This window comes from Haematobia irritans, chromosome 2 (assembly GCF_050003625.1).
Source record: "Haematobia irritans isolate KBUSLIRL chromosome 2, ASM5000362v1, whole genome shotgun sequence".
In the NCBI taxonomy this organism is placed as follows: domain Eukaryota; kingdom Metazoa; phylum Arthropoda; class Insecta; order Diptera; family Muscidae; genus Haematobia; species Haematobia irritans.
In genome coordinates this window covers 218586633-218602480 of record NC_134398.1, presented here as the reverse complement: position 1 = coordinate 218602480, position 15848 = coordinate 218586633, and the positions used below count along the sequence as shown (strand labels likewise).

At 32.4% G+C, this 15848-nt stretch overlaps 1 protein-coding gene across 3 annotated transcripts in view; it reads left to right on the top strand.

The window, feature by feature from the left end:
* The first annotated feature begins 1032 nt into the window (after nucleotides 1–1032).
* Reph (Regulator of eph expression) overlaps nucleotides 1033–15848 on the top strand; it is a 95750-nt gene continuing 80934 nt past the window's right edge. Inside the window, exons 1-2 of one of the 3 annotated variants that reach the window (XM_075297448.1) lie at nucleotides 1033–1219; nucleotides 1621–1773. The gene's annotated coding sequence lies outside the window, so the exon portion shown is untranslated. Of the gene's footprint in view, nucleotides 1774–15848 lie in introns of all 3 variants that reach the window. The other 2 variants (XM_075297450.1, XM_075297447.1) reach the window with 2 other exon arrangements.

Sequence of the window (15848 nt, the reverse complement as noted above, 5' to 3'; positions counted from 1 at the left end):
TTTCTCACATAAATTCCCAACAAATTTTTGACCCAAATTTTTTATGAAAAACAAAAAAAATAGTCTGTGATGTGTAAAATCGGTAATAATTTTAAACGTGAAAAAACTATAAAATTTTTGATATACCAGTTTGGGGCTGTAAGATATCGAAACACAAAACCAGGAGAGTGTTGATTGTTTTCTAAATTCTCAAAACATGAAAATATTTCTATTAACGACAAAAATGTTCCATGTTCAACAAAAATAACATTTTAAGGTGAGTACTATGTTCGTATTTTTCACCAAACCACTAAATTAAAAGTACAAAATCTATATGAAGACGATTATATTTCTATAAAGCCTTGTGAAATAATGAATGGAAAAGATCTAAGGAATTGATTGTGAACCATTTTATATTTATAATTTAATTAATTTAAAAAATTAACCGTGAAAACAAGCCGGTTTTCAGCTTGAATACTGAACATAGTACCCAGCTTTACTCTTAAAACTGGATGTGATATTAGAACGCAGCATTTTCCATCATATCATTTTGCAAAAGGAGGACCGAAAATCGACGGCCATTTTGTCTATGTCTAACGAAATTTTTGGCTGAATCTTACCATAGACCAATTAAAATAGAGATACCTCCCTTGGTCTATGATCTTACATGAACTCATAACCAAAAAATCTGCTGATATTGTACTGCAGTCGAAATAAAGAGTTCGTTTCAATATAAAGATAACGGCGAAAATTATAGCGATTTTTATATATCAATTCTAGACTTGGCAACCCTTTGACACTCTCACTACAGCTTTATTGCTCCCAATGCAGAATATGGAAATTGCAATCTATGTGATGCGCAACAACAACACTAATAGAACTACACATGAATACAAAAACAAGCAAAACGTATTTGAGAGAGTGCAAGCGTACATACTACGCTGAACATATGGTAGACTTTTATTACCATTTCGTTTCTCATCCAGTTTTAGGCTCCATATAACAGCTACAACAACAACAGCAACAAGACCACTGCTATCACTTGAAAAAACCAGACCCCAATCAGTCAGTGTGCGGTTGGATGTCAACTTGATATGGTTGCATTTGTCGACGAGGAAAGGAATAAAGAGATTTTCGGCGAGTGTAAAAGAAGATACAAAGGAATAAAATAGAAAGAGCTCAGGCACAGCGTGGCACCAGAAAAGCAAAATTATAATAGTGGAGTGGGTGTATAATCTGTGTAAGTTGGGGCTGTTATATACATACTACTCAAATAAAATACGAAATAGAAAGAATAAGACCAATAGTATAGAATTAAATTATGTGTGTGCAGCGAAGTGTATCTTCTGTAGTAAATGCGGCCTGAACGATAAAACGCACTCATATTTAATATTGTCGCTGTGCCGTCGAAGTCGTTGTCTCCGTCGTCGTCGTTATATACTCGCTAGTCGTTTGTCTTCGTACAAACCAGACAGTGGCAACACACAAACGTACTCCTATCCAGTACGTGTGAGCATATATACGGAAACACCAAGTACCACGGGCCAGACAAAACAGACGGACATTCGTTGATTAGTCGTAATCCTGTTTGTGAAGAAAAAAATAAATCAAGTAAAATTGATTGATTGGAAATTTTTTTAGTATAAAATGTAATAAAAAACCGTTCGTTCTTTCGGCCTATCGTTCGTTGTGTTAATTAAGACAAAAATAAAACAACAACATAAAACCCAGCAGCTACGGAAAGTAAAATCTATAGTAGCAGGTCCAGCAACAAAACAACAATTGCAACAAAAAGTAAGTGTAACATCAAATCTGCATACCTACTATGTATGATGTATGCACATAAGCCCATCAAGACCAAAAATAAAAAAAAAACAAATATGGATGCATGAATACATACTGCGCTGCTTGCTGCGTCAACAGCAGCAGCAGATATACTGGTTGTGTCGTGTGTGTGCAATGATTGTAAATAGTTAGGATTGCTGTGTGGGCATATGCATTCAGCAAAAGAGTATACATTGCAAAGTATGTGTACGTAAGTACTAACAAGAAGGAAAGGGGTGGGGGGATGGGGGGTTTATGTTCAGTGATGCCATTGTGATAATAAAATAACTGCAATGATGTTTTGTCATTTTTCTGATAGCCTAGATGACAGTGAGAGTTTTAAGTTCGACCTCCTGATAACAAAACGAACAAAACTATTTATTGTCCATATTTTTGTTTTAATTGTTATACTGATATGAACAGACAACTTTATAAATTAAAATTTAAGTGCACAGAAAAAACAGGAATGCTTCAGAAACCTCGACAAAGAATTTTTACTCTGCAAAATTTTTTTCCACTAATATTATGGAAAAAATTCTTGCAGAAATTTTATATGAAATACGCATAAGCGTAGGAAGGCCTCTGGGGAGGGGGCTTAGACCCCCCCAGAAAAAATTTAGCCCCCCCCCAGAATTTGAAAACCTATTTACGATTCTACATTTTTATAAAAATTAAACAAGTATATACAACCGCACAAAGTTCCGCTAAAGACTTTCATGCACAATCGAATTACTTGGGTTGTGGTAGCAGTTGCCGATGGCAATGTTTGAAGTCTGATATTTATGAAATAGAGCTGTGATTGAACTTATGGTTTAGTTGAATAACTAAAAGCCTGTTTCTGTATGTCGAACGAGTTCAATCGATCGACTGAAATGCATAGAAACAACTGTTTTTTGGTTATAAATTCAGCTGTTTGTTTCCATTCTAGTCGATCCACAGAGCTCATTCGTCATACAGAAACAGGCTGTAAAGCTCCTTTATTATATTGTTTAGTCTGGTTTAGTCATCTTAATTAAAAAATAGTAATTGGTATTAAAACTATTCTTTCATAAATTAATATCTTATTAATGCTGCAAAAAAGCGTCGCCAAAAAAGAAGTGAAAATGTTCTTTTTGGGTCCGGAAGTGGTGCAAAATTGGCGAAGAAGCGATGAATGTAATAGGAACTCGTCATAGAACGAATGTCCACCGTTTCAACAGCCGTTGCAATAAATTTGCATCACTTCTTACGGTGTGATCCATATCGTTGTGTGATATTTTCCCAAATAAATAATTTTAATTTATTCGTTTTTAATTTGATTTTTGGTCGAACTTTTGTTAGAATTATATAAATATTTATAAAGACCTCGAGCTTCAAGAAACATTAATTTATAATAATTTTTATATTTTTATATGATTTTTAATGCATTCCAACGCGTGTTTGAATATTTTCAAAAATTATCGATTTTTCTATAATGGATTTAGCATTTTTGTGGCAAAATTTGAATAATTTTTACCATTTTATTTATTCTTACTCTTTTTTTAAACTATTTGAAAAAAAGAAAACAAAAATTACTTATTAAAATATGAAAAAAACTGAAGTAAAAAACTTCCTGTGTAGCTAATATAATTAACTTCTTTGTGAGGACATTTTTGGAAGTGCTTTTAAAGTTGTGCCTTTAAAACAAATCCCAATTTTTTTGCTGGGAAAAGTGTGGAACTACTTTTAGTTGCTTTATTATATATTATTTTGATGTATATTTTTGTATTCTTTTTTATGATATAAAACAATAATTGAACCTATAAGTTCAGTCTATAAATTTTTAGCTAGGGGGGCTATAGCCCCCCCTAGGAAAATTGTCTAGCTTAGCGTATTTCAAATACGCTAAGCGAAAAAAGTTCGTACAATTAACGATTAACATTGGACCAACGTACGAGTTCGTTAATGCAGCGAAATGCGTTACATATATTGCGATTTTTATAATTTTATTATATATTGCGATTTTTATAATTTCATTAATGACAGAGTCTTGCGCTTTTGTATTCTTGTACTTTTCGTTGGCGGCGGTTGCTGACAAAAAAAATGCGGCGCGCCTCCAACCGAAAGATTTACGCGTTATCAACAGCTTCAATGAAACAATTTCTTTTCTGATTATTTTGTTATATTTTGAATATATTTATAATGGATGTCATATACAAATAACACTTTTTACAGTGTTTAAGTGAAATATTTTAGCAATGGTTAGTGATTTTGTACTAATTTCGGGAAATACCACCATGCTACGAGGCCAAAATTATCTACCAAAATTTCAAGAAAATTTTACCAACCAATTACCAAAAAAAACTCTTACTTTGTTAATTTTTTTCTATAGAAAATTTTGTAAAATGTTTTTCTATAGAAAATTTTGTCAATTTTTTTTTTAAAGAAAATTTTGTCAAAATTATATTTCTATAGAAAATTTTGTCAAATTTTTATTTCTATAGAAAATTTTTCATATTTTTTTTCTATAGAAAATTTTGTCCATTTTTTTTCAGTAGAAAATTTTGTAAACAATTTATTTCTATAGAAAATTTTGTCAAATTTTTATCTCCATAGAAAATGTTGTCAATATTTTATTTCTATAGAAAATTTTGTCAAATTTTTTGTTCTATAGAATATTGTGTCAACATTTTATTTCTATAGATAATTTTGTTAAAATTTTATTTCTATAGAAAATTTTGTCAAAATTTCATTTCTATAGAAAATTTTATCAAATTTTTTTGTTTAAATTTTATTTCTATAGAAAATTTTGTCAAAATTACGAAATAAACGAATTTTCTCAAAATTTTATTTCTATAAAAAATGTTGTCAAAATTTTATTTCTATAGAACATTTTCTCAAAATTTTATTTCAATAGAACATTTTCTCAAAATTTTATTTCTATAGAAAATTTTTTCAAAATTTTATTTCTATAGATTTTTTTTCAAAATTTTATTTCTATACAAAATTTTGTCAAAATTTTAATTCTTTAGACAATTTTGTCAAAATTTTATTTCTATAGCAAATTTTTTCAAAATTTTAGTAAATGGTAAATAAATTTTCTCAAAGTTTTATTTCTATAGAAAGTTTTTTCAAAATTTTATTTAATTAATGACAATAGTAAATAACTTTTCTCAAAATTTTATTCCTATAGAAAATTTTGTCAAAATTTTATTTCTATAGATTTTTTTCAAAATTTTATTTCTATAGAAAATTTTGTCAAAATTTTAATTCTGTAGAAAATTTTGTCAAAATTTTAATTCTGTAGAAAATTTTGCCAAAATTTTATTTCTTAGAAAAGTTTGTCAACATTTTTTTCTATATTTCTATATTTGTCACATTTTTATTTATACAGAAAATTTTGTCAAAATTTTATTTCTATAGAAAATTTTGTCAAAACTTTATTTGATTAATGTCAACAGTAAATAAATTTTCTCAAAATTTTATTCCTATAGAAAATTTTATTTAATTAATGTCAACAGTAAATAAATTTTCTCAAAATTTTATTTCTATAGAAAAATTTGCGAAAATTTTATTTCTATAGAAAATTTTGTTAAAATTTTATTTTTAAGAAAATTTTGTTAAAATTTATTTTTTTATAAAATTTTGTCAAAATTTTATCTCTATAAAGAATTTTCTCAAAACTTTATTTCTATACAAAATTTTGTCAAAACTTTATTTCTATAGAAAATTTTGTCAAAATTTTATTTCTATGGAAAATTTTGTCAAAATGTTGTTTCTATAGGAAATTGTCTTAACATTTTATTTCTGGAGAAAATTTTGTCAAAATGTTATTTCTATAGAACATGTTTTTTTCAAAATTTTATTTCTATAGAAAATTGAAGTACCTATTAGATGGAGAGGAATTATCTACAATCTACAAAACCATTTTACCATTTTGTTTTTGTAGAATTCTACCAACTGAGGTCAACTGTGTTTGCCAGTCGAAGCAGCTGCCGAATATATCGACTCACATTTCGCCGCCAAATAACCAAAACTATTGATTTATATCAGAAAAATGTATTAATAATAGTTGTAGTTTTTGCCAAAATTTTGAATTTTCCACACACAAACAATCAGTACTGTAATAAATTTGTAAAATATAGCTCAGAAAATTTGAATGAAATGTAAGTTTGATTTTACGATTAGATGTACAACTAATCTCATTACATACATCATAACTTCTAATTGATTTTATAATAGATAACTGTCCGCCGCCGAATCGATAATTTTATATCGGCTTAACCGATAAACCGCCGCTGACAAAAATGGGTCAGCTTCATTCTCTGATCATTAACTATTTCTACTTCCTCGTAGTTGCACTGCATTTCTCCCTATAGTACAGATATATCCGGAAATAGTCGTGACCAGATAGCATCTGGGTTATGAAGTGGTTTACTCCAGTGCCTCTCGTTCAGTACCATCTTGCTGACTTTTCTACGGTGGGAGATACAACCGATCTCGTTCTCCAGTTTTCTGCTTCGTTCTGTCCATCGGTTACATTTGAAAAAGCTATGCTCAGCATCATCAACGATTTCTTCTTCCTCGTATATACACGTATTCGTACTGCATGTCTCACTATAGTACAGATATTTCCGGAAATAACCGTGACCAGATGTCCACTTGCCGCTTCTCTCGTTTCTCCAGTGTTCTCTGTTGCGCCTGTTGGTTGGCAAGAAAAATCTTTCTCCGCACAGGGCTACTGTTCTCTGCACATAGGTTAGTTTTTTTCGCTCGGGTCCGTCTTTGTGACGTCGGTGCCAAGATTTCAGATCCATATGGGAGTATGCTGTTAGTAGTCTCCATGAGTACCCATCCATATACTTGGGAGGTGTCCTCCAATATTTTCCCTAAGACAGGTCAATCATACTATTATCATGACGACTTTTGTTGTTACGTATTTTATCTGTTACTTTTGTCCGATCCACAACTGCATGATGACACATTTTTTCAGATGATAAAATATAGACAAATAAATCATTCCGTCGATATACTATTCGTTAAATTAACAAAAATGATTCGTTGTGTTAATGAATCTTATTCGTTGTATTAATGAACAGAGAAAGGAAAATTTATGAAAACTCCATACTAAAGTGCCTTGTGATGATTATAGAGGTGTTTAAACTACGACAATTAATTATTTATAGTGATTACAAAAACTATGTAATATTTGGAAAATCAAGTTTTCAACGAAACAACAATCTGATTACCGCCTGATCTTGTACACTATTCAACTAACTTAATAGCGGGGCTCCCCCGCTCTACTATAGACCTATTCAACGCTTCACATCATATGAATGCACCTCAATCCAGTATGTTCGTCAACATCGTCCACATCTATGTTAAATATAATAATAATCACGATAAGGAAGATGATAATGGTCATGTTGATGAGTGTGAGATCAGCTGAATTATGCAAACGAGTAAAACGTCGACCGCACTTTGACGTCTCTGCCACCGTTGCTGGCGTATATGCTGTTTGTACAACTCGTCGTAGTAGTATTTTTTATAGTAAAACAATTTGAATGCTGCTCGCCAAATGAACGCATGCACTTAGTTAAACCATGCGCAAAGAGAGATTAAATTCTGTTTCAAAGAACGCAGTGAGAATGTAAAGAGTGAGAGAGCACCAGATAGGGTTGCCATATACTGTTTTTTTATACTTTATTTGCAAAATAATATCAATTGATATATTTTTAGGATAATTCTTACAAAAAGGAAATTTTTTATATATCTGTTCAAAAATCCACTTACTCGAGATTTCTTATGTCCTTTTTATAAGACAAGTGACAGTTGGTATCTAGTTAAAGTGTTTTGAATGTTGTGTTAATATATTTAAATTTCGCATAAGGTGTCTAGAGTTTTATTCCTTAGCTCCCATGGAGCCTCAACATCTGAGATAAAAAAAATCCAGCATTGCTTTAAAGACTTCATATTCATATTTTCAATTAAAAAATGTTGTTTATTTTTTTATATTCAATTAATGCTCTAATTCGAAAAATTTTCGTGAATTTTTTTTGTGTACTGTTATTATTGAAATAATTATCATTGAAAATAAAGGATTCTGAAAAAAATTAAAAACTTTTAAGCCTTAGAATGCTTGATGTTATTAGTTGCAATTGTTTCGTCTTATCCATATTGGTACTTTGCATATATTTAAAGTTCATAAAATGTTCAACATTAATGAAATAAATTTAATTTTAATCTGATAATGAGTTAGAGTGTACGAAATAAAAATTTATTAAACAAGTATATACGGCCGTAAGTTTGGCCAGACCGAATATTATGTACCCTCCACCATGGATTGCGTAGAAACTTCTACTAAAGACTGTCATCCACAATCGAATTACTTGGGTTGTGGTAATATAGACCGATATGGACCTTGTTTGGTATGGTTGTTAGCGGCCATGTAGTAGCACAATGTACCAAATTTCAACTGAATCTGATGAAATTTGCTGCTCCAAGAGGCTCCAAAACCAAATCAGGGGATCGGTTATATAAACCTATATATAATTCTGGACCGATATGGAATAATTTTTGTATGGTTGTTAGTGTCCATATAGTCACACAAACACACAAAATTTCAACTGAATCGGATGAAATTTGCACCACTAAGAGGCTTCAAAACCAAATCTGGGGATCAGTTTATATGGGGCTATATATGATTATCGACCGATATAGACCAATTTTGGCATGGTTATTAAAGACCATATACTAACACCATGTACCAAATTTCAGCCGGATCGGATGAAACTTGCTTTTCTTAAAGGCTCCGCAAGGCAAGTCTGGGGATCGGTTTATATGGGGGCTATATATAATTATGGACCGATGTGAACCAATTTTTCCATGGATATTAGAGACTATTTACTAACACCATGTACCAAATTTGAGTCGGATTGGATGACATTTGTTCTCTAAGAGGCTCCGCAAGCCAAATCTTGGTTTATATGTTTACTATATATAATTATGGACCGATATAGACCAATTTTGGCATGGTTATTAAAGACCATATACTAACACCATGTACCAAATTTGAGCCGGATCGGATAAATTTGCTTCTCTTAGAGGATCCGCAAGCCAAATCTGGGGGTCCGTTTATATGAAGCTAGGTTAGGTTAGGTTATGTGGCAGCCCGATGTATCAGGCTTACTTAGACTATTTAGTCCATTTGATACCACAGTGGTGAACTTCTCTCTTATCACTGAGTGCTGCCCGATTCCATGTTAAGCTCAATGACAAGGGACCTCCTTTTTATAGCCGAGTCCGAACGGCGTTCCACATTCCAGTGAAACCACTTAGAGAAGCTTTGAAACCCTCAGAAATGTCACCAGCATTACTGAGGTGGGATAATCCACCGCTGAAAAGCTTTTTGGTGTTCGGTCGTAGCAGGAATCGAACCCACGACCTTGTGTATGCAAGGCGGGCATGCTAACCATTGATATGACCCATTTGCAATACCATCCGACCTACATCAATAACAACTACTTGTGCCAAGTTTCAAGTCTATCGGAATTTAGCGTGATTTCAACAGACGGACGGACATACTTAGATCCGCTCAGAATTTCACCACGACACAGAATATATTCGAGTATATACACTAATAGAAAAAATTACGTTCCACAGTCGTGAACGAACGGTGACAAAATGAAACGGAAACGTTCACAAAAAAATCAAAACGGAATGTTCACAATTTCGTCTAGGCGAGTTCACGATTTCATGAACGGCATCCGTTTTTCTTTGGCCATGAGAAGTCTTAAAATAATCGTTTGACGTTATTATGGCAACTGCCTCGGCGGTGCAATGTGCTAAGGCGACTGTTAACACGTATGGTGCAGAAAATACAGGTTCGAGTCACGCTAGCGGAAATCGTTTTTTAATTTTGTTTATAAAGTAACCATAACGTTTTCAGATCATGAACACTGGTTGTTGTTTTGACAACGCATGGTGTCATTTTATCGTTGTCAGATTGACACCGCCTGTTCTCAGTTTGACACCACATGTGTGTTGATTCACTTTCATGAACGAAACGTTTTGAAATGAGCACGCCGTGCATGAGTTTTTCTATGAGTGTACTTTATGGGGTTTTAGAGCAATATTTCGATGTGTTACAAACGGAATGACAAAGTTAATATCCTATGGTGGAGGGTATAAAAATCGGAATATAATAACACTCTTTTTTTATTATGACATAATATTGAAATGTGTATGATTGTTGCAAAAGTTTTGTCCGATACTGTATATGGAGGACAATTTTTTCAAAAAGCTTAAACCACGGATCTTTACAAACACCTTAAGTAACGTCCTATGCACAGGGAAGGGATATGATTCAATAGCGTAATGTTAATTGTTCGCGGATAAAAAGGAAATGTTTGCTGCAAAAATAGAACATAAATATGCTTGCCGTGAAAACAACATGGTTGCACCAGATCTGTTGCACGTTCGAAGTGCAAAAGTGACATAATGACCTTGAAACATATTTGCGGTGATCACATTCCTTTTCTGGGTGTATCAAAGGACAAAGAGTGAATTCGGATTAAAAAACCTTAAAAAAGTTGAAAATTCGTGTCCAATAACAGGTTTGTTCGCGTACTTTCCAGTAAAAAATATCCAGTAAAAACTAGCAAGATAATAAGAGTGTATTTTACTCCCTTTGCTTAAAATTGCGCGAAAAGTACGCGAACAGTATCCAGTAATTATTTGAACATTCAAAATGTCAGCTTCTAAAACATTAAAAACAAAAAACGAATCCTGTTTTTTAACTTCCAATTGTAGTTACGGAACATGTACATTGTACTGGTGCTTTGTTAGTTATCGACAATAAGCTGGCAAAGTATGCTATGGTTTGCAAGAAAAAAATTCTCTAGCAAAAACTTGCAATTTCTCTATCTGATAACTGTCAAATTTGTCAAATTTTTGGTGTTAACGAACGACTTCCAGTAAAAGTTTGTGATAATTATCAAAAATTATCGAGTTCTCGAATTGAACTAATAAATGCTTTACACTTATCTCTACATAGGTGCTAAAATATAAATGTATCTGGCAACACTAGTTGATGTGCGAGAGTTTTGCGATACTCTCCTTATATTTGATATATGCAATGAGACAACTAGTTTGTTTTGTATGTGTGTGCCGATAGAGGAATTGGGGACTTATTTGGGATTCTGTGGATATGTAAACTGGTATGTTTGTGTGTGTATATGCTAGGAAACCGTAACGAAGACTCTTTAAGAAATTCACACTTATGAAATACATATTTTATTGGTCACAAATGCACGCATGAGGAATAAGTAAAAGGGATGAAATAACTTCTATTGCATGTCCATAAATACAATTCTACTCGGCCCACGGCACATATGTATGTCTTTATCAATCATTGTTTAATGTTTGCCTAGTTGACTCATTCATCATCGGTTTTTCTCCTGTCCATCCATCGAAGCGACAAATCATTCGTTGTCCATTTTAGCAGATAACCAACCATTCATATTTTTATTCTCTTTGTGTATTGTACTTCTTCTTCTGCTACCGCGGCTTTATAATCTATATTGAATCCAACTTCGACGGTACTTAAGAATTGTATTTTCAGCGTTGCTCTCGTATTTCTATGCCTTGTGGAGCTGCAGCAGCAGCAGCTCCCAACCGTCTACACCCCCAACATGCACTCATCGCAGTTTTTAATTTGCCTCACGTAAAAGAGTAACACACGTAATTATTATTGTGTGGACTTTCTATTTCTCTCTCGCTCTCTGAGGGAGACCAACTTACAGTGTTGCTAAATACATTTTATCAAACTACATTTAATTGCTTTCACTTACTTTACATAGAAATGATGAGAAGAAGGTAACATAAATTTTTTCAAATAAACTTATAATGAAGTGACAAAATCAAGAAACAATCCTACCATTCCCTGTCGAGTGTTTTTTACGGCCTAAATCACCGTTTGACAAAGGCAAAATCATTTTATTATGCGTGAAAAATGGCCTATCGTGCACACAAAAAAATTTTTTTCTGATTCAATCACCAAATTAATTGATCCAATTAATTTTTTAATTGAAATGTCTTCAATCACGAAAATGATAGTATCAATCACAGTTTTAATTGGGCATAGAAAAAATTCTTGATTAAAAATTGAATTGATTTTTTCAGCAAATTTCAATTAATTTTTTAATTGATTCAATTAAAAATTTAATTGATGTTGATTGCAAAACTCAATTAATTTATTAATTAAAAAAGGTAACTATTTTTAATTACTTTCTGAATTGGCTTAGAGTTTTTATTTGGATTAACAAATGATTATTTGAAATACATTTTTAATTAAAAATTAAAAAAAAAAATCGCAACTTTTTTTTAATTGTATCAATTAATTTTTTAATTAAAAATTTTAAAATTTTCAATCATTGACTTAATTAACTTAATGTTTTTATCATGATTAAAAAGTTAATTGTATCAATTAATTAATTAATTGACAAAATTTTCAACTTCAATTAACTTTGTAATTGGAAATATTTTGGTGATATTTTTTTCTGTGTGGTTATATACAGAGCGATAGAGGATTAAAATTGTTGTTCGTAAAATTTTTTGGCACAAAGATCAATTCTATGCCTAGATTTTCACAAATATTATTATGACTAAGGGCCTATTCGAAACCGAAACTTTTTACTAGCATTGGTAAAAATTTGATGTAAATCGAGGTGAGTATAATTTCACTAGCCCAGGGTGCTAGTAAGAAATTTGACATTTGTTGAAAATTCTTGACATTTACAACTTTACTAGGCTTGGCATGTTTTGATTATATCAAAACAAACAAAAATTAGTTTTATTTTTTTTAAAGATATGAGTACACCAAATTAGCAATTGTTTTTCACCATAGTAAATTGATATCTCACCACAGTAAAAAGTTTCGAACAGGCCCTAACCAGTGGTGCCAACTGTTTTGGGCTGAAAATCGTAAATTTTAAAAATATTTTTCGTCAAAATCGTCAATTCATCCCAAAGAATTCGTCAAAAAATCGTCACTCATAAAACAGTTGAAAAAAAAGATTTAGGAACAAAATAAAAATTTTATTCAAACATCTGAGGCATCCATATATTGTATACACAATAAAGCTGTTATTAAAAAAGGGGTTTATTCATTTTAGTTACATGAATAATGCCATTTAAATCTCTAAGTAAGTCATATAGTTTCCAGTTTTTTAAACGACGATTAATTGAAATAAATTTTTAATTAATTTAAATTAATATATCTGATTGTGACCATATGTACTACATTGTTTAACAAAATTTTCTTGACAGAAAAATTTCCTATTCTCCAAGCGAATTTAAATCCTTATTACTTGCTCATGTATAATTTTTTTTATTATTACTATTATCGGTAATGAATAAATAAATAAATTGAATTTAACTAAACTGGTTCCATAGCAATCAAAATTATTTCGCTTTAAATAGTTTATAGACAAAAGAATACCTTGCAATATTTACGTTTCAAAGGGATTTCGAATTTTAGGTTTATTTATATTGATTGCTTTGAAATTTCTTTCTACATTGGAGACGGCTGGGAGCAAGCTACATATAAATTGTCATATTATTGAGATCCAAAATAACATGTTTACATTACAACTTATGAAAATCGTCAACTTATAACTACATCTCTTTGAAAAATCGTCAAAAACCCTTAAAAGGAAACACTTGAGTCGAGCATTTTAAAAAATCGTCATCTCATAACTAAGTTGTTTAAAATCGTCGTCAAATCGTCAGAGGCCAAATTTACCATCAAAAATCGTCAAAATGACGAAAAATCGTCAGAGTTGGCACCGCTGGCCCTAACCAATAAAAATTAATTGCCACTTTAAAATTTTTGAGAGAAATTATCCGGAAGATACTTTGGCAACCCTATTTCATGTGGTGCATATACGATAAGCTCACTACTCTCGAACAAGTGTTACGTTTTACTTATTCTCCCACATATGTTGAGTGCATTCATAATATAGGAAACAAAAAAATTGCGCCTCACACCTACTGCTCATTCATTTTTACATTCACCACAAACAAGACCCTGATGTCGCGTATACGGTTATACTGGCACGTAGTCTTCTTCTTTGTGGTACATTCACAAAACCCACCACCACCCCCAAGTGCATGTACTTTGGATCCCACAAACATCGCAAATGTAGTCGATGTGCACAGCAGTGTTGTCAACATGGCGATGATTATATTCTCAATATTTGAAGAATATACATAAATGAGATTAGTGATCAAAAAAATTTATTATTATTTGTTTTTTAATTAAAATGTCTTCAATCCCAAAAATTACAGCATCAATCACCAACGTTAATTAAAAAAATAATTGATCCAAATAAAAAAAAATCAATTGATAATGGCAGTGGAAACGGTGATGAAAACCATTTCTCGCACGAAAGAGAGAAGAGCATTTTCTCGCAAGGACGTTTTAGCATCTTTTACTGGTATTAGTATTGGTTTTTAAAACATTTACAGCCAATCTTAATTGCTTTCTCCTCGGATTTGGAAAATGTTACTCAAAAGTCTTGTCGTCATATGTCTGCCAGAATATTAGTATATTTATCTCAAAGAAACAAGGTTTCAGTAGTAACTGTAGATTTCCTTGAAGAAAATTAATCTCAGGCCCAAAACAAGTGTTGAAAAAAAGATCGAGCAGGTACAGCTCGTAAGGATTCAAGAGTGCACAATATACTTCACATGCATCTCTGAGCTATGGATAGTTCTGACTCATATATTTCTTGTTTACAAGAACCATAATTAAAAACAAGTATATACGGCCGTAAGTTTGGCCAGGCCGAATCTTATGTACCCTCCACCATGGACTGCGTAGAAACTTCTACGAAAGACTGTCATCCACAATCGAATTACTTAGGTTGTTGTATCTTAAAACTTCTTAACATCGTTTTCTAAATTGTGACTTAGTCCATACGTGGTAGAGAGCTAGAATTAAAATATGGGGGTCGCTTATATGGGGGCTATATACAATTATGAACTTGATATGGACCAATTTTTGTGTGATTGGGGATCGATTTATCTGAGGGCTATATATAACTATAGACGGATATGGACTTAGTTGGGCATGGTTTTTAACAGTCATATAATGGCACAATGTACCAAATTTCAACTGACTCGGATGAAATTTGCTCCTCCAAGAGGCTCCAAAACCAAATTTCAGGATCGGTTTATATGGGGGCTATATGTGATTATGGACTAATATGGACCAATTCCTGCATGGTTGTTGGATATCATATACTAACATCACGTACAAAATTTCAACCGATTCGGATGAATTTTGCTCTTCCAAGGGGCTCCGGAGGTCAAATATGGGGATCGGTTTATATGGGGGCTATATATAATTATGGACCGATTTCGACCAAACACCATGTACCAAATTTCAGCCGGATAGGATGAAATTTGCTTCTCTTAGAAGCTCCGCAAGCCAAATCGGGGGATCGGTTTATATGGGGGCTATATATAATTATGGACCGATGTGGACCACTTTTTGCATGGTCATTAGAGACCCTATACTAACACCATGTAAAAAATTTCAGCCGGATCAGATCAAATTTGCTTCTCTTAGAGGCTCCGCAAGCCAAATCGGGGGATCGGTTTATATGGACGCTATATGAGGCCATATATTAACACCACGTACCAAATTTCAACTGAATTAGATGAATTTTGGTCTTCCAAGAGGCTTCGGAGTTCAAATCTGGTGATCGGTTTATATGGGGGTCATATATAATTATGGACCGATGTGGACCATTTTTTGCATGGTCATTAGAGACCCTATACTAACACCATGTACCAAATTTCACCCAGATCGGATGAAATTTGCTTCTTTTAGAGGCTCCGCAAGCCAAATCGGGGGATCGGTTTATATGGGGGCTATATATAATTATTGACTGATGTGGACCAATTTTTGCATAGTTGTTAGAGACCATATACTAACACCATGTACCAAATTTCATCCGGGTCGCAAGAAATTTGCTTCTCTTAGAGGCTCCGCAAGCCAAATCGGGGGTTCGGTTTATATG